This window comes from Phaenicophaeus curvirostris, chromosome 8 (genome assembly GCF_032191515.1).
Source record: "Phaenicophaeus curvirostris isolate KB17595 chromosome 8, BPBGC_Pcur_1.0, whole genome shotgun sequence".
Taxonomy (NCBI): Eukaryota; Metazoa; Chordata; class Aves; order Cuculiformes; family Cuculidae; genus Phaenicophaeus; species Phaenicophaeus curvirostris.
In genome coordinates, this window is record NC_091399.1 from 2,622,965 (window position 1) to 2,648,549 (window position 25,585).

Below are 25,585 nucleotides of genomic sequence, written 5' to 3' on the forward strand. Positions count from 1 at the left end.
GGCCAGGTTGGATGGGGCTTTGGCCAGCCTGATCTAGTGGGACGTGTCCCTGCCCATGGCAGGGGGGTGGGAACTGGATGATCTTTAAGATCCCTTCCAATCCAAACTATACTATGATTCTATAGTTAGAATGTTTCTGAAATGACAGAAATGAACATACTTTGGTGGATTGTTCATGTGATCACACATGTCTAAAGCTCTTTTTTTCTGTTACTACATTCTTATCTCCATGTAATTATTTTTAAACTTTTGGCTACCAAAATTGTTTGTCCTTTAACGGACTATAGCATTCACTTTTCTCTTTCTTTTTGCAGTGCTTGCACTTAGGGAAAGAACATAGAACTTGTAAAATTTCTTCTTGACCAGAACGTTGTAAGCATTAATCACCAGGGAAGAGATGGACATACAGGTAACATTGTCATCCTTATCAGCACCAAAATATTTCGAAGCCATATACACTATCAGGATTTCCAGGGTACTTCCCATGACAATTAGATGTTTAGCATCCAATTGCTTTTTGCACAACTCTTAACTTTTTTGATATAGATTTGGAGGCAGGCATAGAAGTGACAAGAGTTTAATGAGGATGTGTCAGGCACCTTAGCTTGTGTATGAGTAAGCAAACCTCATGTAAACTGATCATCCCATAGTTAGGTTTCTAAGCAATTTTGAGAACTGGGCCCAAGTATTACTCTTCTAGAGACTGGGCGTATGGGATACAGTGTCTGAAGGGCTGCACACCTCGATGTCTCTACTACAGACAATGAAAAAGAGTCTTCTTTGTTTCTACTTGCTTTTCCTTGTGTACGAAGTTGTTAAATATGATTTGCAGGTGGTACGGTAAATTCTGACATGTGTAGCAGGCGGTAGATTGATTCTTGCAACCTTAATATTTTATTTTCACCCATTGCCTCAGGTATTTTTTTCAATAATATATTCTTTTATTGAGGAAATCAATTTGTGGTTTATAGTTGTTGCTGCAAGTCCAATCACAATGTTCTGAGCGTTCTGCTTACAATGCTTTCCTGATGTTCTAGGATTGCACTGTGCTTGCTACCATGGTCATATTCGACTTGTACAGTTTTTACTGGATAATGGAGCTGATATGAATCTCGTAGCTTGTGATCCCAGCAGGTCCAGTGGCGAAAAGGATGAGCAGACCTGTTTGATGTGGGCTTATGAGAAAGGTATTTCAATGTTGTAATTTCCATTACCAAATCCATAATAACAGTACTGGAAGGAGAGAACAGTACAAAAAAACCCTCAGTCCCTCTACACTGGAGCTCTCACCATCTGCTTTCCATTTCATGGCGCACAGGGTTATAGAGGAGAGCCTTTCCATTTATCTTCTCGATACTCTGTTAAACATCAGTTTAATTTGACACAAACTCAAGGACAGGAGTATTTATGTGCTGCTAAAATAGAAAACATACAGCCTGTCCAGAGAACTCTCTGCCTTTCTCCGGTAGCATTATGAGGAGCAATGAATCAGAGTTAGTAATCTTAAATTCTTGCAAATATGCATCAAAGCAAGGCATTTGTCCTGGTTCCTATGATACTGTCCTACATGTACAGCAATGCGTCTATTTTCTGTCCTATTTTGACTCCATGACTTCTAGGACACTCTTGCCTCTTCCAGAGGCATTAAAGTACCAATTATTATGAGAGTGACTGAAATGGAGTAAAAGTATCAATTTCAAAGGCCTTTCAAAGACCTGATATTTTCAAAACACTTTTTGAAATTACTGAGTGAAAACACATCTTTGAAAGGTTTAGAAAAGAGCTTTGAATGTTGCCAAGCAGAACCTCGTGCATCAAACATCTGAGCGTGTGAGCATGTTGTGCATATGCCTCTCTTTTCCGCTTCCTTGCAAAGGAGCACAAAGAGTGTAGCGACTCTCTGCATTAGGGTAGTGTACAGATTTTGTTCAGTTTAGGACACCAGAACTGAAATACTTCAGTTCCTCGTTAGGCCTATTGAAGACTATAGTCAAATTCAGCTTCAGGAGTTCTGTAGCAGGGTTTTTTTCTGTTGCCATATGTCACACTTTAGTATTAGGTGGGCTTGTGAAAATAACATGCTTGATTTTATTAACAGGTATTGCCCTATATTTCTGTAGGTAAGAATCCAAGTATGTTTCAGATTAGCACAGCTATATCTTTGTTTACATGTTTTATAGGCAGATTGCACATTTTTTAAAAATACACTTATTTTGTATAAATTAATTTAAAATAAAAAAGGCTATTGTGTTTACCTGAAATCCTTTTATTTCCCCTTTCTTTTTTAGGTCATGATGCCATTGTTACCCTTCTGAAGCATTATAAGAGACCTCAAGATGAATCACCCTGTAATGAATACTCACAGCCTGGAGGAGGTATGGTCTGAGAAATCACTTTATTCTCTAACTCAAGGGTCTGACCCAAAGGTGGCTGAAGTCTCTGGGAATGTTCCATGGATGTCAGGGAGCTTTGGATCAATTCTGCCTGGCAGAAAGAAAATTAGTGTCATGAGAATCTTCATTTGCCAGGTACACTCTATTTATGTCAAAAGTCTTCCTTGATCTTAAAATAGGGTTTTCACTTTGTATTACTCACTAGAAATAAAAGCTAAAAGCTCTGAGATGGAGATCAATCCTTGGTAATCATTACGGATACCTTTTTATATCGTTAACACCTTCTTTAGTCATTCTCTTTGTGTTATGCAGCTCTGATGTTTCTTTGATTGCTGACATTCAGTGTATTTCTATACTCACTCCCTTTCCTAATTTTTGATATCTTCAGATATCTAATTCCCCCTTGGGAAGAATTAATTACCCTTTTTGCTACAAAAAATACTCTTTTGTATTCTCTGATTGTTAAAAGAACTCAGCTCCCACTTAAGCAGAGAAACGAGAGATGAAATTTTGTCATGCGGAGAAAGCTGAAGTCTTTTGAAAAATCTAGCCAGTAAATGAAACTGTGTGATGTGCTTGCAGCTCACCTGCCAGAATATGTGGCTCTGACCTGAGTTCCTTTGCAGGGTCCAGCTGATGTAAAATTCTGCATTGGCTGCCTTTAATGCCAGAGAAACCCAGTGTCCTTCCACAGTTTTGTGGGAATACACGTAACACCCACCACTACCAAGAACACAGCAATGTAACATCACGATCATAGTGTTTGTGTGCTTATGTACATTTTTCAACCCTTTATTTTTCATTCTTTAAGCAGTCTTTGCCTCATTAATTTGTTAGTACAGATGCTTATACTGTCTTTGAATTCCATAAGATTAATTTTGTTCTTTTATTTCAGATGGTTCCTATGTGTCAGTTCCATCCCCTCTAGGAAAGATTAAAAGCATGACTAAAGGTATTCTCAATGGCAAGGGAAAACTTGAACTTTCATACTTCTTTTATGTGTTTGCCAGACTCAATATACCGCACAAGATTCTTTATTCCTGGAATTTTCATTGTGCAGGAATTTAATGATGTGCAGAAGCAGCAGCTATACTTCCCTAGGATAAATTTAGGATACCAGCTGTGTTGTTCAGCATCATAATAAGTCCTGTATTTTTCTGATTTACATTTCTTTTAAAAATATATTTACTTTAATTTCCTAGAGAAAAGGATATGATTGTGAATTAGTACTAACGGAATACACACATATCCATGAATGCAAACACATATTGTATTGAAATCCACTGTAAAATGTCTGGATTATCTTTACAAGAAAAATCCTGTCTGAAAATAATTTATGTTAAACGGAAACACATATAGATAAAACATTCAGATGAGTATCTGTACTTCAAAATACTTCAATTTTTGGCGTGCTTTCAATTTGCCCCTTCAAATATATAGTCTGGATATAATCAAAACCTTACATCCTTTATAGAAAAACACTGAAATATTCTATTCTATATTTTGAAATATTCTAAAGATCAACAAGGTAGAGAAGTTTGCCAACTAAATTAAGTTGCAAATTTTAGATTCCACCTGTCACTAAAGAGTCAGTCAGATCTGTAACAACATCCTCAGCATCAGCAGTGAGCACTGGCTATACAGAAAAAAGGAACTAATTCTCCATATAAAGAGTTTTATGCAACCATGACATGATACAGGCAGGGTATGATTATGGGACAGTGCTCATCATTGATAAGATTTTAAAGCCAAGAAAGCCCGAGGCAACAGTGTCGTTTCAAGTATTTTTCTTTCACTGGGGTTTACTGCTGTTACTGAAAGGAGAGGGGATAGGATTATCAGTCAACCAATTTACAGAGGAAAATCAGCTTTTATTGTGCAACAATTTTGTGAAGTTAAATGCTTTATCCTGTCCTTCCCCATGGCCCTGCATTTTACAAATAGACTAGGTGTTTTCTTTGGCAGAAAAGGCAGATGTTCTCCTCCTCCGCGCTGGTTTGCCATCACATTTTCATCTTCAGTTCTCTGAAATAGAGTTCCATGAGAGTATTGGCTCAGGTACCAGAAATAAGAATGCGTCCATTTAAAATATCTGATGTTCATGATAAATATCTTTGTCCTTATTTATTTTAAACCATTTTAGGGTCTTTTGGAAAAGTATATAAGGGACGATGCAGAAATAAAATTGTCGCAATCAAACGGTAAGTTTATCAGACTTTTCTTTGGTTAACAACCTAGTTTGAAGAATTAAAAAAACCTTGTATTTTATTCTATTTTTTACCCTATTTTTTTCCTTCACATAAATTCTAAGCTATCGAGCCAATACCTACTGCTCCAAATCTGATGTGGACATGTTCTGCCGTGAAGTTTCCATTCTCTGCCGACTGAATCATCCCTGTGTCATCCGGTTTGTGGGAGCTTGCTTAGATGACCCAAGTCAGTTTGCTATTGTCACTCAGTATATTTCTGGAGGATCGCTCTTCTCACTGCTTCATGAACAGAAGAGGTAGTCCACTCATTCTGCGCTTGGGATTGTGGTACAGAATTCAGAAGATCAGTAAACTTATGCTGGTAGATATGTTATTCATTTCAGTATAAAACAACAGAAAAAGTAACACACTAGAAAATGTTAGCTTTGATTCAAATTGTTTGGAGTATAAGGGCAATTAATAAGTAATCACAAAATTGTTATTTAGTCATTATTTTACATTATATACATTTACATTACATAGATTACATAACATTATTTTGTACTTAAAACTATTTCAAAGGTTCTGTGTTTTACAGATAAAAATAATGTACAGATCATTCTTGTCTGTTTATCAACACTGAGTAATACTATATTTTTTTCAAAATATAGAAATCTTGATCTGCAGTCTAAGTTAATCATTGCTGTAGATGTTGCCAAAGGCATGGAATACCTCCACAATCTCACACAACCAATCATATATCGTGATTTGAACAGGTAAGTTCCTTCCTCTACCCTAAAAATTCAGGGAATATTAACCCTCAAATCAACAGCCATGGTCTCCAGTTTCGTCTGTGTTTGCAGACCCTTGTAACTGCTGGGATCTCATTAACACTGGTGAAGCTTGGAGGAAGATCTACTTGCATTAGTTGGACTGGGGAACTGGGACACTATGCTTTCACATTCATTGGAGCCTTTAATCCATTTTAGTTGAATAACTTGACAGATGGTAGTCAGCTTCATGCTTATGATGATTTCATTGACAGACATCGAAAATATACAAAATATTTCTACCCTATTTGCGTATATTATTCCTGTCTGCTAGCCTTTTTACAACTGATGTGATGCAGTATATTTCCCCAGTATATTTTTTTAATCCAAAACATTGATTAATACATTTCACCTACTTTTACTACTCTAAGAATTAAGCGCTGGAGAACAGGCCTTATGAGGAGCGGCTGAGAGAGCTGGGGTTGTTTAGCCTGGAGAAGAGGAGGCTGAGGGGTGACCTCATTGCTCTCTACAACTACCTGAAAGGACGTTGTAGAGAGGAGGGTGCTGGCCTCTTCTCCCAAGTGACAGGGGACAGGACAAGAGGGAATGGCCTCAAGCTCCGACAGGGGAGGTTTAGGCTAGACGTTAGGAAAAAATTCTTTACAGAAAGGGTCATTGGGCACTGGAACAGGCTGCCCAGGGAGGTGGTTGAGTCACCTTCCCTGGAGGTGTTTAAGGCACGGGTGGACGAGGTGCTGAGGGATATGGTTTAGTGTTTGGTAGGAACGGTTGGACTCTGTGATCCGGTGGGTCTCTTCCAACCTGGTTATTCTGTGGTTATTCTGTGGCTTGATTTAAACTAGTCCTTAGCCCCCGTAAGTCTGATGTGCAAAAGACTTCCAGACAGCAATCCCTCCTGTTCATTCTAGGTTCTTGTCTTGAAAAGGGAGGAACCTTGGCTGAGCTTGTCCTTGTTGCAGGCAGGGGAGCAGCCATCTAGTTTAGACTAAGTGCCTAATGCTGACAGCCAGTGAGGTACAGGACATAAATCCCAGCTCAGGTTTCAACTGTAAATGCCACAGGCAAAGAAGTAGGAAAAAGTCTACGTGAGCTGGTGATCCAGACTTCCCTCAGGAAATGAAACAGGATTGAAAAAACCTCAGTTTTTATACAAACCACTATGAGTCACATGCACTGAACTGCACTTGTCTAAAGACATTTCATTTTGTTTATATCTCAAGTGACCAGACGTATAGAGTTGTGGTGATAAAATAAATAACATTTTCCTGAGTCTTGCTGTAAGTTTTCATTTCCTAGTGACACTGATAACTGCAATGAAAGATTCCTTGTGAAAGATACTCATTCATTTGGGAAAAGGAGCTGGGTTTTTCCCTTTGCTAGGCAAAGAAGTAAACTGCTTGTGAGACTATGTCTCAAATTCGCTCTCAGTACCCAAGAATTTAGGGTTCAAAAGGGTACTTTCAAAAATGAGTACCTGCTCTTAAAGTTGTTTTTAAGGGAACTAATAACTCTACTGGTGGTTACAGAGGAAAAAAATATCCTTTCAAATAAAGAAGAAATTCCAATCACTAGTGCAAAAGAAGCTGCATATTTCTTCATTTTAGTCTGAAAGATGCAGTCTACAAACCATATCACTTCAAACCAGTCTTCTCGGATTTAAGTACCCTGGGTTAGCAATATTGGCACAAATATTGCTTTATACTCAGACTGCCAGTTTCAGATCACTTTGCTTTATTCATCTACTCCAAAGTACAAGTGCATCCACCTGCTCATATTAAAACTACTACAAACACATAAAAATGACTGCTAACTGCTGCCAATTACTCATCCAATTACTTCATTTCAATGTGCAAATATGGTAATTCTGGATAGATGTGATAAATGTATGATGTTTAGCAGAATATTGCTGACATGACATATGCATCCATGTATATTGACTATATGGAGGGTTAATCTAAGTATATTAAGATAAGCCACATTCTGCAATTTTACTGTAGCAGAGCTACCTAAAATACATTGCGTCAAAGAGTATTTTAAATGCACTTTGGATTGGCTAAATACTTTCAAGAAGTACATCACTTTTCAAAATTCTTTTAGCCTAAAAAAGGCTGAAGCCACATTTCAGAGACTATTGAAATGCTTCATTTGGACATTTTAAATTATGTTTTCTGTTCTTCCTAGTTTTTTTTTGTTTTAATTCTAATTCAGATTCCAAGGTTTTAAAACATAATTCTACTTACCAAATAAATCTCAAAATAAAAGAAAAATTGAATGTTTTGTCTTCATATGAGCAAATAAGATTTTATTGACAAGAAATGATGTTGCCCACTTTTAATTCAATAATGTTAAGCTCTATAAAATAGTCAGACTCGATGCAAAATTATACAGTCCATTAAAACCACTTACTCAAACAGTTCCACTAAGTAGCAGGAGACATTAGGACAGTCAAACTCTTAAGCGCAGTTCAACTCTCTCTTGATACATTCCAAACTAATTACAATTCATTATCAAGCAATTTGACTGCAAAGCTCTGCAGTAACCAGTTCTAAGAAATTTGAGAAGAATTTGAGGTTCAGGGCAATCTTGGTAGGGAAAACACAAGGTGTGTATTCCTGACTACATTTGTGGGGGATACCTGCTGCAGCACAAGCTGCCAGCTCAACACCGGTCGTGTGGGAATCCTCCCCTGGAGCAGCAGTAGAGCTCTCTGCAGCAAGGTCAAGCAGATGAGGATGGCTCAGCTCTAGCTTGGGCCTGCAGAGCCACAGCAGGCAGCCAGCACTCCAGAAACTCCCTACTCTCCACTCTGCTGCACCTCCCAGCCCTGCAGCAGCAGCCACTGGGATCCCCAGAGATCAGTGTGTGGGCACATCACCGTTCCCGACCAGGCGGTGCTTTGCTACGCAGATGTGGCACCTTTTTATCCCCTTACGAGCTCCAAGCGCTCTTTCCATGGTGTCTGGTCTCAAATTCCCTGGTGTGTGACTTGCACCTTACGCTGTTGTTTTATAGTTTTTACGGATACGTTGGGAATTAAGTCAGCTTTTGACAAGGTCAGCCAAGGCTTCTCCAGGTTCTGTCTCCCTCAGTGCAGAGCATGCTAAGTCCTGACATCTTGTCATGAAGACTCTAATTTTTCTATAACTGAAATTATGAAATGCTGAACACTTAATTCATTGGTTTCTGTCCTTGCTGACTGGATTTCCCACACAGTGGAATACTTTCTTCTACTGTTCTGGAAGGATGGATACAAATACTTGTTTAACGGTTTTAGGTTTTTTTAATCTTCCATTTGAGAATTCTCGGTTTATTTTCAGCACAGTGCTGTGCTTTCAGATGACACCTTTTTTTAGCTCTCATGACTTATTTTCCTTTTATTTGTTTGGTTTATCTTTTTTAGATTAAATATTCCCCATAACCAGTTTCTTGGTTTGTTTGGCCCATTTGTTTCCAGTAAAAGCATTTCTGATTTAGGCTGAACATTAGGAAAAAAATTTTCATGGAAAGGGTCATTGGTCACTGGAACAGGCTGCCCAGGGAGGTGGTTGAGTCACCTTCCCAGGAGGTGTTTAAGGGACGGGTGGATGAGGCGCTGAGGGGCATGGTTTAGTGGTTGATAGGAAAGGTTGGACTTGATGATCCAGTGGGTCTTTTCCAACCTGGTGATTCTATGATTCTATGATTCTATGATTGGATCGCCTCTAAGAGCTAAAATCTAGTGCAGGGCAGTGCAGTCATTGGGTTTGTTTGATGATACTTGAGGGGAAGCGCTGAGTCCTCAGTGTATGCAGAGGAAATCTGTTCTTGCTTTTTTAGGTGTGAAAATAGTCTCGGGGTGTGCATATTACAGTACTGAAATACCTCACTGTATGGGATTGTGAGATTTGAGATGAAAATTCCTCCTTGGCTAGAGACAAAAGATGGTTCTTGGTTCTGTCAGCTCTTCAAAGCAGAAGGTGCACTATTCAGACTGTGGATAGTTGACTCTCCTCTTACACAGCAGAGCTGTGCGCTGCTTTGGACAGGCCACTTTCTGCCTTTGACTGTCATCTCTTCTCTTCTACATGGCTTCCCTTGTAAGTGCTGAGCACTGACATGGATGCAGTTCTGCAGTTTTGGCCCAGATCAGGACTGCTAACAATTTCTATAGAGATGCTTTTACTCTTTTGGCAAAGGGATCTTAGCCCATCTTGTATGACAAAGTCTGGATTAAAAATAAATAGAAACTCACGATATTACAAAGTTTCAGTAGATTAAATTGTTTGGAACTAGGCAGAGCTGTTTTATATTAACCTTTCTTTCTCAAAATAAAATAAAATAAAAAAAGCTATTGGTAACAGTGATATGGCTCCACCAGTCCTGGAGTCTTTAATAAATGTTACAGGAAAAAAAAAAGGTGGTTTAGGCCAGACCTTATTAGTGAGTGTCGAGTTTTTTAAGATTTATTCACTATGATTAGCTGTGCATAAAGCAACATGGATCTCTATCTACACTAACGACAATCTGGAAGAATGTCTTCTTTCTACCTTTTTTTTCGTGACTGTACTTGACTCTTTTCTCCATTGCATGTCCATGTCCATCACCTTTTCTCCTCCTTACAGTTAGGGTTCCCTTCTCCTCAGTCTACTGGCTCTGACTTTACATGTCCTCCACTTTCTTGCTGAGTCTCCTTCATATACCTGCATCCTTTCACAGGTTCCTTTCAGGTCACCAAACTGTGGAGCTCAGAGGAAGATGCTTTCTGTTAAGGCTGTAGTTCTTGCCTCAGTCATGACTCAAGCCAAAAATCCCATGTCTGAATGCTGCAGTGTGTAACTGTTTTAAGACAAGATCCAGACCTTTAGGTTCAGCTTTGTGCCTTTTCACCACCAACTGTTAAAAAACATCTAGTTCTGCACTGAAGGATTTAAATAATGTTTTCCACAAAAGAAAAGCCAAAATAGTATCTTAGTACCTCACTACAGAGCCAAAAAGCATATCATTGCTTCACACAGCTTTTACAGGATCGTATTTGTGAGGGTCAAAAGATAATTTACTGTAAGCACATCAGTGTCGTTGATGTGCAGTGCTGAAAGCAGCTTAACTTCTGAGAATTTTTAGTGAAAGCAGGAGCTGTGTTTTCAGCATGAATACCAGTCAGCCCACTGGCACAATTACTGGATTAAAATCTTTACAGCAGCTGAATAGGAAGAGCAAGAGTGAAAGTCTGACCCTCTTGTGTTAAATTTTGCCAGTGGCTTCACAGGAGCCTTAAATTTTTTACCTTAAATTTTCACATAGCTTGTAACCCTCTTTGTGATTTCTGAAATCTATTGCAATGCACAAAATGCATTAAATAAATCTGCAATATGAATTGACAGAACAGAGAAGAAAATTAATCCTTCGTGTCTCTACCGTGGAAAAGGGGTTATCCTTCCATTTTGAGGATAATTGGGAGTTTTATTTTGCTTTCCAGTTCTGGAAAATGAAGTTCTAACAGCTATTAGCCATGGTGACATGTATCAGCTTATTACTACTTATACCATGGTGAGGGATTGTAGCCACAATGATTATAGCACTTTAATAAAAATGAGACCATTTTAGTATCAATTTAATTTAAGCCATAACAGCTGAACATGGCTGGAACGAGCCTTTGAGTGGCTAACCTTCATTTGATCGCTCTAAATATCTGTAAAAGTTTCTGAGAGGTGGCTTAGTGAGGAAGATGAAAGGCAGGATGGAAGCCTGGTGGTAATGGGGATGGTGTCTGCAACTTCTCTTTGTTATAAAGTCCCTTATGAAATTTTAAAATAGCAGTCGCCTTTCATTAGAGCCACAGCATGTTAAAGGTAGAGGGAGCTTTTCATGACCCTATTCTCTGGGTAAGGGACATTCACTGAATGTGCTTTGCCTGTCTCCTGCCCTGAGCAGGAGAAGCCCTTGCAACTGGCAGGCCTGCAGAACTCCTTGCCTTTGTAAAAGCCAGGATGATTACACACTTCTGATTCTTTTCTCTTTTTTTCATTCCATGGTATCTTGAAGAGAATGATGCTTGGTCTCACAATTTCAAACTGTGTGGGGCCTTATAGAAGATAATTAATTTCTGATTCTGCTGAACTCATTATTAACCTTCTGTCAGTTCAGCTCGGATCAGATTTATCTTGCTGTATTTCTCCAAACAGAGGCTTAAGAGTTCCTTTCTCATCTGTAGTTTTCAAATTTCAAAGTGCCATTGAGGCAGTAATAGCATTTTTGAGTCATACCTTCCAAGCTTTATTTCTGAGGGTTGTATTTTTCAGTTTAGAAAAGAAAAATCATTAACTGTAGTGTTCACTGATGGTACCAGATTGACAATACCCTTCCGGAGACTTTCTCCTGCTTTCGGATATATCCATGAACTCAGCACCAAGATGGGCATTTTGGCACTGTTTTGTCAGAAATATTTAGGCATCCCATGCCAAGAAAGGGTCTGGTTATTGATTTTTTCAGCTTCTCCATAAAAACTCTTAACCCAGGGCTTGGCTATGTGTATCATCAAGTTGGGTTTATTTAACTTCTATACAATCCTTAAGTAGATTGAAGTTGAAGCTAGGGGTCACTACATTTTATTCACATTAAGAAATGGTGACAATTTGAAAGGGTCAAATTTGAATCAAGACCACAGAAATGTCTGCAGGTATTTATGACTCACGTGTCTATATTCAACCCAGGATACAGCCTTCAAGAATCCCTCTAGTTTATCTTTCCATTTGATTTAAATTTTCATTTGACATCTGGTGGGGGTCTCAGAACAATATTGTATTCAAATCACTTAAATAGTTGAATGAAAAGTATATACAAGCGCTAAAATTATATCAAATATAAACTAATAGTATATACAAGAGCTAAAATTATATCAAATATAAACTAATAGTCTCATGGCTCTTTTAGTTTAGAATCATACATTGTATAAACCCTCTGCACCCTTATGATGAAATTTATCATCCCAAGGTTTGGGTTCAGGTGAAGGTAGAAATCTTTAAGACAGTGATTTGTAGGAGTCCTGATTCTAAGAGCTTAACTTTTTTCTGTCCTAAAAACTGGTCTCTGGTGAAATTTGTGTTCCTCACTTGATGGTTCTTCCTCATATCTACAGCTCTAATACAGGCAAGTAATGCTTTTTTGTTGAGACCATTAGCATTACATCCATTTTTTGCTTCCTCAAAAGCCATTGCCAGCTTTTTTATATACTTTTTTATATACTCTTCACTGTCCTGAATTTACCTGGATAAGCCAGCACTTTGATAAACAGCATGTAAGCATTATTGTGTCCACATTCATACACTTTCGTGCTGTAATTTACTCAGCCCTTCAAAAGCCGAGTGCCATGACGGCATAGGGACTGCTGTTTGTAAACTTTGATCTTCAGAGTTACTGAAAGCTTTTGACCTAGCTAAAGCATTTTGTGGCTCTTTCCCCACATGCCCAGCTTGTTTGAAAATCTGTGTTTGTGATGCAAATTTCGAAAAGCCTTGCTCTTTATTTGTTCTATGCAACTGGTATTTTTCTGCTTCCTCTGGTGTGTCCTTTTCTGAAAAATAAATCAATTGCAATAGCTTCTTTAAATCAGTAAATCAATTTTCAATAGATTATATAGACAGTTTTCCTGCTAAATAACATTTCACTTACATAGTCATCATCTATATTGTGGTACTGCATCTTGGATATAGTACGTCTTCCACTAGCAAACATGTAAATAGGAAGTATTTTGTCTTTGTCCCTAAGCTTGGTTCTTTCCAAATTTTCTAAAGCTATAAAAGATTGTAAATGTGGCAGTAGCTCACTTTTCCAGTTATTTTTAAAGGTTTCCTCACTCATCAAGTTTCTGTACCAGGTACAGAACCTCCTCTTTTCTCTAGCAAGTATGACAGTAATTGAACAGTATCTTGCTGTTTCAGACAGATGTCCAGCTAGACCTAGTTAAGTGCAGAAGTGAGGAGATGTTATTGACGCTCTTTTCAGCTTTTCTGGTTGCTAGCATCTATCGTAGATGTCTTGTGCCTGCAGCAATATGTATTTGCATTCTATGATAGTATCAGAGTGGCTTGAAAAATAATGAATTTATGTGTAAAAACACAGCCTTTTCTTTTTCTCCTAGAAAAAGTTATCCTTTCCACACTTCAGCCTATTTCTGAGCTGCCCAGAAAAGTATGGCTGATTCCTAATTTGTGGATCTGTTAGGATAAACACCTACTGCAGCTGCAGTATGCAGGATATGAGGGATCGCATCCTTGTGCAGAGCTGATCCTGCTCAGGGCAGCCTGTGCACTAAAATGTGCTAATGGATGGCTCTCACTGTCCTAACCCCCTCAGATTTAAAGATGTTCTGTTTTAACTCCTCTTAGGCATGCAGATCCTTCCCTGCTGATTAGTGTCACAGATGATACCTTCTAAATAATCCTAATTTGTGCTGCATCACTACCTCTGTATTACTGACTTCACAAAATCTTGACATACTTGAGTTGATCTTTCCAAATTGGGTTAAATGTAATGTTTTGTTTAGAACACAGACACTGAGTTCCTTTTTCACTTGGCTGCTGGCTGTGTCAGGGAATCATGCCAAGGGTTTTAGGCCAGGATATGTTGTGTTAAACCATTAAATTTGAGTTTCTGCACCTGAGCAACACCACAGTTAGGGGAGGTGTCGAAAACCTCAGTTTGTAGGGAGCTCGTTGTCACTCCTGTGCATGAGTCAAAGGACAGGTACTGGCTTGTGATTTACTCAGCCTGCTTTCTCTGCTGCATACGGTCCAGTAACATGGTTCAGAAATGCAGCTCAGGGTTTGGAAGGGCAGCATGGAAAAGTTTTTAACTGTTTTGCAAGCCAGACTCTACTGCAAAGACTGTTCTGCTCACATGCACATGCTTTTGCAGAAAAAAGGTCAATATTACAAGAAAAGTAATTTGGACACTGATGAAATCAATAAATCTTCTGGCTCATGTCAGAAGTCTGTATAGAGGAATATCCCCCTGGGATCAACGGCTGTTGCAGGATACAACCATTAATAATTTCACGCTGATACTGCAATGATCCACTGCAAGGTTAAGAATAAAGGACCTCAGAAGCTGTAAATAGAGTGAAGTGAATCAGATCACCTTTTAGTCTAACTAGTAGCTATCCTTACTTGAAAACTATTACCCTTATTTTTTGCAATTTACTGAGCTCAAACTATGGTTTCCCAACCCCTCATATCTTACAGTTCAATTTCTTTTCTACAAAACCTTCAATTGAGAGTGTCATGTTGAACAAGACACAAACCTGAACTAATTCTAAAGACTGGAAAACAAACTTAGATTCAAAATATTCTGTTCCTACACAGACAGGAGTTAAAGCACAGCATTTTTCTCACACGGGGGATTATTTTTCCACCATCACGCTTAGTATCTTGTTCATTCTAGTCTGCAGATATTAAAACAAAAAAAAAGAAACATTTTAGTCGTCGTTCAGCTTAGGACTGAGACCTTACATGAGTCTACAAACACAGTCCTCTGCTGTTAGAACCAACCAGTTCAGAGTCTGCCATGTATAACATGGGCTATTACTTTGGCACTAGCACATAGATTGCAGTTGAAACACCACTATATATTAACGACTTTAAGGAACAGGTAATCTTTCCATCTTTTCATAGCTTACCTTCACTTTAAATGTTGGAACTGAAACCAATATCTATCAACATCTACCATTTTCACTCTTCACCTTCTCTCCTGGATTATCATAGGACTTTTATTCTCTCTTAATATGAAGTAGGTGCCTTCCAAAACAGCTATGTTCTCTCTCTTTAGACAAGCCTTGCATTTTTTCACCTCATGACCATAGTGTAGATGCTCACCTTAGTTTTTAGCCACTGTAAACCCTAATTCCAATTTGAAGTCAAACAGTGTATGGATTATGTTCCTAACTGCTTAGTGATCCCTTTTTTTTTCTTATATTAAGCGTTAGGTGGTTGTGTTCAGCTTTCCATGTTATAAACAACTCCATCAAACCTTGTGAGCATGAGTCACTTCAGTTTTCCCACGTGAAAGTCCTATAGTTCACATGGAAGGCAATGTGAAAATTGCACAATCCTAAGAATGCAACTGTCTCTCTTTACGGTGTGCAAGAAACCTACAGTTACGGAACATCTTAAGCAGTAGTGCAGAGACTGCACCAAGATTATTACACTGAATGCATCCTCTCGGTTCTGAGAAAGACCTCCAAAATCACTGGCCTGGCCTTTCCAGCCTGCAGAACCAAGACAGAGATGCTGCTTCATTGTTGTCCATTAGCTGTCATCTGCAAAAAGCGCTCATATTTACTGTATAAGAAAAGACAAGTCTTTCTATAGCTAGTTCTGGGAGTGAGTAGCTAGAATTTATTTGTATATGGGGAGGCAGCTCTCAGTTCTGATAACTATATGCTGTCAAATGTGTCAGCATGATGATAAAATGACACATCATTTTGTATACTCGGTTATATGAAGAAGAGGAACAGGAAGTAAGTTCATTTGAAAGGCATTTATGGATCCATAGAATAGCAAAAGCCCATATGTGTATAAATATGCATATAGATATTTACTCAATATTCAGGGAAGTAATGAATTCCCTTAGCAGATCTCTATGCAGTTTGTTGCATGAAAGGCTGCTTGCACGCTAAGATATTAAAGGGAGATCCCTAGAAAGCTACAGTTAATGAAAAGATAAAACAGTTAAGCTGGGAGGGAACTCGAGTATTCTCTAATCCAAAACCTTCCTCCAAGCTGGACTGACTTCAAAATTAAATGCCTGTATGAAATCAAGTAACAGTATACAAAGCTAGCTTCAAACCTTATCTCTGGCAGAATATTTCAATTTGTATGGCAAAACCTACCAGTCGATTAGACTAAGCCCCTTACAAAATACAGAAGAGAAGGCATTTTGGACTAGATTCAATTTTGGTCATTTTGATGGACAGCGCTTCAATCTTTTACTTCCCTAACCCTCAGAAAGGAAGCATCGTGGAAACGGAAGGACTGCTGCCAATAGCTTTAATTTCAAGTTCCACAGCCCAGTGAAAGGCCATGAAATGGGGACTGGTATTAGGAGGAAGATGTATTTTCAAAATTAAGGGTTTGAAGATTCACTAAGTGCATTCACAGTGTCACAGTGCTCATCAAATCAGTAGTGTCTTCCTAATGCCCAGAGAATGTGTCTATCTTTGACAGATGTAACCAAGAATGTCAAAGAGACCAATTTGATTTAACGCTTACTGCCATTCACTGGGGATAAAAAGACAAAACCAATCTTTTCTTTTTCTTGTTCCCTTTTTTGGTACATTAAGGATTGAGCACATAAAAAATAAAATAAGATTTTTTTTAAAAAAAGCCTGTATACCTGATAAAGCCTATTAGTCCCAAATGGTTTAGTTCCACAACATATTGACAAGCATAAGCAACTTACAAAACTGCCTTAATTTGTAGTGCTACGTAAGATAACAGAGTTGGCATAAAAGAAAGTATTATCTCCTCCAACTCTTCCTGTGCTTCGTAACTGTTTGCTCTTTTTCTCTACACATTTGGCAAAGTAAATATTATTTGAATTATCTCTCCGGAATTAACATGCATTTAAGCTAAAACAATTGTTGCTAATGGGTCTAATTGACCCATTTCACAGAGCCCGACAGTGGAAGACAATTCGGAGAGAAGGTGGCTCGCTCTCAAGCGGTGCATTGCATCCCCCTCTAGTGACCGCTCTGCAGATAAACCTCGGTAGCGCCGCCGGGAAGTTTGGGGTTGTTTTCAGGAACCAATGCAGTTCACGGAAATTATCCCCAGGAATTGTCAAAATTTCCTTATTGCACGCATTTGACTAATATATGAAGACTATAGGCTCCTAGGATTTATCATTATTTATAATGTTGGCCAGCTTAGAGGATAAATTCAGAATGGGACAGTTCAGTCAGGTTGTTTAATTACTTACAGGGGGGAAATGTTGTTTTCATTGCACAGCACTTTATGAGACGCCTGCCTTCCATCTTAATTCAGGAAAAAATCAGAGGGTGCAATTTTGAAAATTACCATAAATACCTGGGCTTATTTCCCAACCCACTCTAATAAACTAGTTCATTTCCAAGACCTTTGAGGTTTAGTTTTTCTGCGGACATTAACCTAGTCTCTGTTTGTATATTATCAATTTTCTGCAAATACCTCCATTCCAGTGCCCTTTTGTTAATAATTCGAACACTTGTGCACATGCATCTTATGGATAAATCTGAGTGGATAGCAGAAACTCAGAAAAAAAGACCTTTACTTCTTGCTGTTGTGTCCTTCTTCCAAAGCAGAGTTGAGATACTGAGGTTTGAGAAGACACAAAATGTCTGGAGTATTTATAAAATATGTGTAAGTAGAAGATCATCTGGAAGACTGTATGAGCTTTTTAGAATTTCTGACCAGGGCTGATGAGAAGAATTTTGTTTTGTCGATCACTGTGGTGACGTGGCAGTTGTACATTCATTATGTTACAAATTTAATGCAGCTAAAAGCCTTCCAGAGATGGCTACGTATAAATAGTGTAGGTTATGCTATAACTGTTTAGAAGGTTACACCAGTGCATTCGAACAACCCTTTGACTCCTTGACCATCAGAGCAGGGTAACTATCTCAACAATGAGGAACAAGTTGTCTTTTTCTAAAACATATGATCCAGTTTAGCCACAACTCTTAAAATGGAGTGAGAACTTAGAGGAATTGCATGTCCTGTGTTACATGGGAGTTCAGATCAGATCAATGCTGTGGACTTTCATCTGTAAATCCACCTGCTAGTAGCCATTGCAGATTTGTTCCTCGTTGTCTTTTTTACTAAATCCTCATCCAGTCTTGTTCTAAATGTCCCTCATTCAAGAGGGAACTCACCAGAGTGGCCACTCTGGCATGGGACCTTGTCCTTCACACCCAGTCTCTGCCCAGGAACCTGAGACAGCTGGTAGGAGGCTCTGTCATGCAAAAGACTGTCAGAAAGAGGCAGGTTGGTGATGTGTTTCTGTGTACTTGACTGCTTTATTGCACAGCCACCAATTCTGTCAAATGCCAAGATTCTAGCCAGGAGTGCTACACCAATGTTTCTGGAGAACTGGAAGCCAAATTACATCTGAGGTGGCCCCCACATCCCCCAGGCTGCTCTGCCTGGCTCTGTGAACAAGGATAAGGCATAGCCATTATTAAGTGGCAGGGGATTATTTCAGTTCTCAGCTTGTTGAAATCGGCGGAGAGCGAACGGAGGGAGTTTTCGACCACACTAGGATGGGTGATCAAAAGCTCAATTTATTGATTCACGGTTGCTTCTTTTATACAGAGTTTAATTAACTTATACATATTGCAAAAACTTAGCTCATGATTGGTTACATCCACCTGCAGAAGTTGCGGTCTATCATGCTTGCACAGCTATATTCTATCTTGACTACTCCCTCAATGTGTTCCTCCTTTGACACTAAAGTTTCTGTTTAACCAGCATAACTCACATTTTACAAGGACGACACGTCCTTGATACCTCTTTCTGAAAGCCATTGTTGTAAATATGTCTCTACATCAGCTCCAGGTGCTGGCTTCAGCCTTGTTTTGTCCAACTGTCTGTGCCACTCTGAGAGACAAAAAGATGGGAAAACGCAGTCAAGGGCTGGGTTGGGTGGATGGACAACAGAGCCAGCAGGTGCATGTTCACCCTCTGGTGCCACAGCTTGCTACCCACAGCCATTGGACCTGGAGTGCTGGGAACAGGCACTGGTGCCAGAGAACTCATGAGTTCAAAGGAACCACTGCTTTAACCAAGGGTACACTGAACCAGGATGACTCTGCTTGAATGTTTCTCCGCGTGTGGAGGAAGAAAGCAGCATCTGACACTACCCAAGTCCTCAACGAAAGCGCTACAGAGCTGCTAAGCACTCAGTTCTCAACTCCTGATTACCTTTCTTTATATATGTACCTATTTTTGTGACTGGCTTTCTGCATTACCTTACAGGGCTTTTGAAGGGAGTTTGCTTGTGAGCCAAATGCCGTTAAGCTGGCTGTCTCTCTCCAGGACACTGATGACAACCCTCCAGCACAGCCAGGGCTGCCCAGCCAGGGGCTCCAGCAGCCAGAAGGGTGACAGGGCGAAAGGGCCCCTGTGCACTGGCGGCAGCCCCAGGGCTGGGCAGTGAAGAGCAGGGCATGAAAGCCCCTCTGCCACAGTGCAGGGGAGATGAGCATGGTATAAAAAGGATAAGAAATATTTACAGTCTTGTGTGGCAGTATTTTTGTAGTTGTTTTGTTCATACTTGGAAGCTTATTTTTTAAAATCCTTCAATTAACAGAATGGACACATACGTAGGGTTAGATTTCCTCTCAGATGTTATCCATATCCCTCACTGTCTTTGAACAAATCATATGTAAAAAAAGCTGAGTTTTCTTCGCATTACCTTCAATAAACAGGTTTAAACCACCGCACAAATCCATAACTCACCTCTTTGGTTCAAGTAGTTTTAGGATAAATCCAGCAGGTTTAACTTTAAGCCTCCAAATACCTGTGCTGACAATCTGAGGTGACATTGTGGTTATTCAGTTCTTTACATTCACCGAGGCTTGCAGTTGCTATGGTTTCAAAGATTTCCCTGAAACCAAAACACTTCTACAGGTGTCCATACAAGTAATTATATTTGGTAAATAATTTCTCTGATCTCTAGATGTCCTGACAAGAGATTGCCCCAAATATGACTGACCAAACAGGGTTTTTCCTTCCTAACTCCAGATACCATATCTGGGGCAAAGATGAAGACTTCGTATTGAAATAAACGCCTAACAAATGCATCAGGCATGAATTTTCCATTTCCCTGTGATTTCTTGCTGTCTGCTGTTCAGTTAGAAGCCACGAGCCTGAGCCTCACACCAGCTGCAGGGCACCTGAGATCCAGGCCATTTCCTATGGTGCACAGGCAGTTCCAGCTATAGCAGCTGGAGTTAGGATGAGCAGGGGTAGGGAACAGACACAGGGAAGCTCTGCAGCCTTCACATGATAACTCCAGCATTTCCCATTCCTGTCTGCAAAATTCTGCTTGGACAAACCACAGCTCCAGCCACAGACCTGCGCAGCACAGGCTCAACCCTCCACAGAGCAATTGTTTCCATCAAGTAATGACAAAAAGTGTGTATTTCACTGACAATAAGAGGAAACATTAAAAATTCTCTAAGCGTTCCTGACTCTTGAAGCAGATGCAAGTCTGGCACTTTAGCTGAGACCCAGTTCAGGTCCAGAGTGACTTGGCATGCATCATCAGTTGCACCCTATGAGGTCGCAAAGATGTGATGGAAACCAACATTGTAGGAGTGGAGCAAGACTGAAATCCTGTCTCCAGCAATGTCAAGAGACCAATCTCCATTAGTGCAAGCAGGGAGAAGTTTTCATCCTAGATGCTGCAGTAAGATACAGGATGGATGACGTGTCTTTTTGTCGTAAAGAAATTTAGATATTTAAAAAATGAAGTACCTTTGCCTCTTGAAAGAAACACTTCCATTAATAAGTGTGGTCATTCAGCTGAATAGGACTCCACATTGCATCATTATTTTTTTCCCCAGCTTAATGGATTTTTTATGTCTTCCAGTGATCCATTCTATTTGGACTCTTCAGATCATTTCCTTCCTTTCTATATATCAGCATAAATTAGGAATTACCACTATTAATTTACACTTACTCAAGCCTTAAAAGAGAAAAGAGTCAGTCCATGTATTTTTATTGAACAGTCACCACTGTGTTTACATTCAAACATCATCCTTTTCACCTCATCACTGCGATTCAGTGTGCTTATTGAATAAAGCTGCTATACTTGATCTAGAAATAATTACAGGAATTGTTGCAATCTAGTAGTGATTAGAAAATGACATTCTCATTTATGAGGCTATTGCATTTGCCTTCTCAGAGTTAATGCATACTTTCTAACAATATATATGAGATGTAGTTACAAGTGTTTTATCTATAGACATTTAACTGCTTAAGCAGGTGATCCTAACTCCTCAAGAGTTTACCTATAAACAGAAAACTGTAAAGTTTTCACCATCTTTAGGAAACTGCATAACAATTACCTTTATTTTTTTCCCTCAGTCACAATATTCTCCTGTACGAGGATGGTCATGCAGTTGTTGCTGATTTTGGAGGTAAGGGGTCGTCAAGAAATATTCATAAACAAACTTCAAATTCACTAACACTAAACATGTGTTTACTAGAAAATGACATGTATCTCAAAGCGTAGCGTATAACACCTTCAGTACATTCATGCAAGGTCTTCTCATTCTTAGATGGGCTGCTTTTCTGACATTAAATAAGACTGGCAGGCTTCTGTGGGACTGTATTTTAAAGCAGGGCTCAGTGACTGTGGTGACTCCAGATACAGTTACATTAACCAGTACAAATAACCACACGGTCACAAATTCTGGGCTTTTGTAAACAGCTACTAAAGTCAATGGAGCTTTGAAGATTTATGCCAGTGCTGAATTTAGCAGGCAAGTTTCAGAATCTTCATTGTCTGTACACACTCTTGTTGAAAAAGAGCTATCACAGCTCATCTGCACTTTCCAAACACCAGGGATAGTTAAAAAAAGAAAACCAACAAACTTTTTATCAAGATTTATGTATAATGAGGTGGGTATCAGTGTTGGCTTAACAGTAATCTTTTTGTTGTTCTGTGTGTTTCAGAATCTAGATTTTTGCAATCCCTGGATGAAGACAATATGACAAAACAACCTGGGGTTTGTTTCTTGTTTTGTTCTACATAATTAGTATAAAACATACAGCAAAGTTAGGAGTATAGCATTTCATCTCTTGTAATGTTTCTCTGTGACGTTTTCTTTTCCTTTAAGCCTTTTCAATAGAAGAGATGAGTGAATATATAATAGATGCAAGAGAAAATAATATTTTTTAAGTTGTCTTTGGAGCTCTATTGTGCCCCATCCTCATACACAGTTTGCTGGCATGTGGTTCCTATTTCTGGTAGGGAATAGATTGTTAGACAGTGATTCTCTTTCAGAGTTATTTTCTCCATTACAAGCCCATCACTCACAGAGAGTCAACTTTGCAAGACAGTACCGTTGTCTTCATAAGTTTTAATCCAGATGGATTCTGTGTTTTCACTCCATGGTCATGACAGTTTGCATCACCTTAATTGCTAGTTGTGGAATAGGGTGGGTGATGCCAAAACAGGGTTGGTCAATCTCCTTTCTAACAATCTCCTTTCTAACAAATTATAACGCACACTCACTGTGTGAGGAGTGACTACTGCTGCTGCAGATGTGGGTCCTGCAGGATTTGATGACATCTCAGTGGGAAAGACTGTCTTGTAAAGAATGTAGATTATGTTAATGAGGTAAAAGGAATCTGCAAAAACACCTTGAACTCATCACTCCAGTGAGAGGCTGGTTGTTTGTGAAGCAGCCTCAGAACTGGGCTTCCGCAGGAAGCGGCGAGGTCCAAGAGAAAAGGTACCAGCCCAGTGCAGTTGTCAATTTTTTCCGCCTGCTAGCTGGACTGTTAATTAATTGGTGTTAGAAGGCATGCTTGGTCCTGATGACATGGTATCCAGACCTTGAAGCTGGGTGTTCTGATTTTGTTCTAGTATTGCTCTCATGTTTAAAGTCTGGTCAGGTGGGCTTTACAGGGCTGAGACAGCTACCATACTAATGTTGTTATGTATAGTGTGCAATAATACACTGCCTAGATTTTGCAAGCTAAGGGAAAAAATTCCTGGCAACTTTACCAGTTATTTTGTGGTGCCACGGAGGCAAGGGAATAGGAAAAGAAGAAAAAACAAATAAACTAATGCAGGAAAATGTGCATAAGTGAGGAAGCAAACACTGTTAATGTATTCTTTATGTTTCCTGACATGCAGAACCTACGCTGGATGGCCCCTGAGGTGTTCACCCAGTGTACCAGGTACACTATAAAAGCCGATGTTTTCAGCTATGCTTTGTGCCTCTGGGAGCTATTAACAGGTGAAATTCCATTTGCTCACCTGAAACCAGGTAAGATACTCAATGAGTTAATACTTAAACTTCTCTGAATGTAGAGAAGTAGCTACATTGTATGTACATTTTCACATTTGTGTTCCTTTTTCACCGGTCCTTGTTTCACGGCCACTTAACTGAAGATCAAAACTTACATTCCTGGGAGCAGTTCCAGTACAGCATCACCTACATTACCTAAACTTTCTGTAAGATTACTGTTTCTAATATCAGCTGCAGTTAATTTTGAATTAGCCAGTTTACTCTGTTCATACTGTGGTCTAAGTAGACCTAGAAGACTCGAGAGTAGTTAAAGCTCACTTGGAGCATCACAAATTAAATAAAAGGGATAAAAAGTTATACAGGAGTACTGTTTCTCCCCCTGCTTCTCCCCTCATTTCTTTTAAATATATTACATCGACTGAATTACAGGGTCCCTTTTCCTGAATTCTCGGGCTTGTTGCAGCTTTAGAGACAAGCATTTTATGTCCCTTCTTTCTCTGCTGAGACACTGTGCCTAGGGAAGGGCTCTTTCCTTGTCCTCCACTGGAGTGATGAGTCCTTCCTTACCTCCAGAGCACCAACAGTTTATTCGAATCCTATCATAAAACATATTTCCAAAGATTGTGTCGGTGCCCACAAACATGGGGATGCAGTTTTCCCAAATGCTCACATTTGATCTAGGCTATTCTCCTTAATGTTTTTGGTCCTCTCAGTGGCCTAAGTAAGTGTAATTTTCCCTCTTCCATGGATAAGTAAGCTGAGACTTTGTACAAGGTAGTTTTACATACTTTTTATGTACACAGCTGATTTTTCAGATGTAAGAGTCATGATTCACAGCTAGTTCCTCGTCTTCTGTGGTACCTCCAACTACTGCTCATAAAAGATATATTTACACACACAACAAAACCCAGATACTGAATGTGCACATCTGAATTATATATAATTCTGCAAAAAGCAGCTTTGGGGGTGTTGTATGTCTTATAGTCTATGTATAAGCCCTGAATTTATGATATATGCTCACATTATGACTATTCAATTAAATACAAATCTCATCTTTTTCTCAAAGTTATGTATTTCAAGGCAAAGGATTTTCTTTATGAAAATTTTGTATGTTATCTGCAGAACACTAATTATGCATCACTGACATTTTTTTTCTGGTTTACAGTCACCTCTGTGCTGGCTTAGATGTCTAAGAAGCCATTCTGGTGAAGTTCATTGAAATAATTAGGTGTTGAAAAGAATATCTGAGTATAAAATTTGATTATAATGACAACTAGATATTGTCCATTGAAATAAAAGTAGTTACCTTATTAAAAGCAATTTTGTGTTTTCTACTGAATCTAGTACAGTACCCAATTATATAAGGATATGCTCTATACTAAGATATCCATTCATCAAATTTCTATTTGATGAACATTAATAAACATTTTTATAGGTATTGAATCAAAGTCACTACTTAATTTATCAAATAGAATATCTATTAAAACAGGTGGTGTCTCAATTAAATGACTTCAAATCCTTAAGTCAAACATGATGCTTGTTGAGGTCCGCATCATGCACTCATATGGAACCAAACCCTGCAGCGTATCTTCTAGTTAGCAAGAAAATCTACTGAATGTGCTCAATGATCACCTGTAAAATAGACAAGGTGAAAAAGACATAAAGAATGGTGGTTCTGAGAAGTCACTGGAGAATGTAAAATTTAATATTTATGAACCATAGACTTTACTTCTTTGCTGAAGGTTTTACAGTCAGAGAGTTTGCATATACTTCAAATATAGCAATTAGGCAACAGGTTGATACTTAATTTTATTAGCAGATCATTATACTATTAAGGCTCAGGCCACACAGCAAGTGTCATTCAGGTTTGTAGACAGTTTAGGAAACAATTGGGATTAACAACCAAGCTGAGACTGTGTAAGTGTGGAGCACAAATACATGTGCACAGAAGGCACAGGAGCTGTATTTCATAAACACTGTGTCATCTCAGCACAGTTGTGCTTACAAAAGCAAAGAAAGAGTGTTTTTGCAGATCGGTGCATTGGATTATTTGTTTGATCTGCCTTTGTTGTCACTGTTTTCTTTTGGGGTCTGCATATATGTGATGCAAGTTCTTCAGCAGATGTGCCGATGTGTTCGTTGCTTGAGCTGTAGGTGAGATGTGTGGGTCTGTCATCAAGTTAGAAAGCCATGAATGGTTTCCAGACCAATCCC

The 25,585-nt window shown here is 39.0% G+C and overlaps 1 pseudogene; it reads left to right on the plus strand.

Moving 5' to 3' along the window:
- The window catches only part of LOC138723254 (serine/threonine-protein kinase TNNI3K-like), an 81,571-nt pseudogene that overhangs the window by 31,700 nt on the left and 24,286 nt on the right, over positions 1-25,585 (plus strand).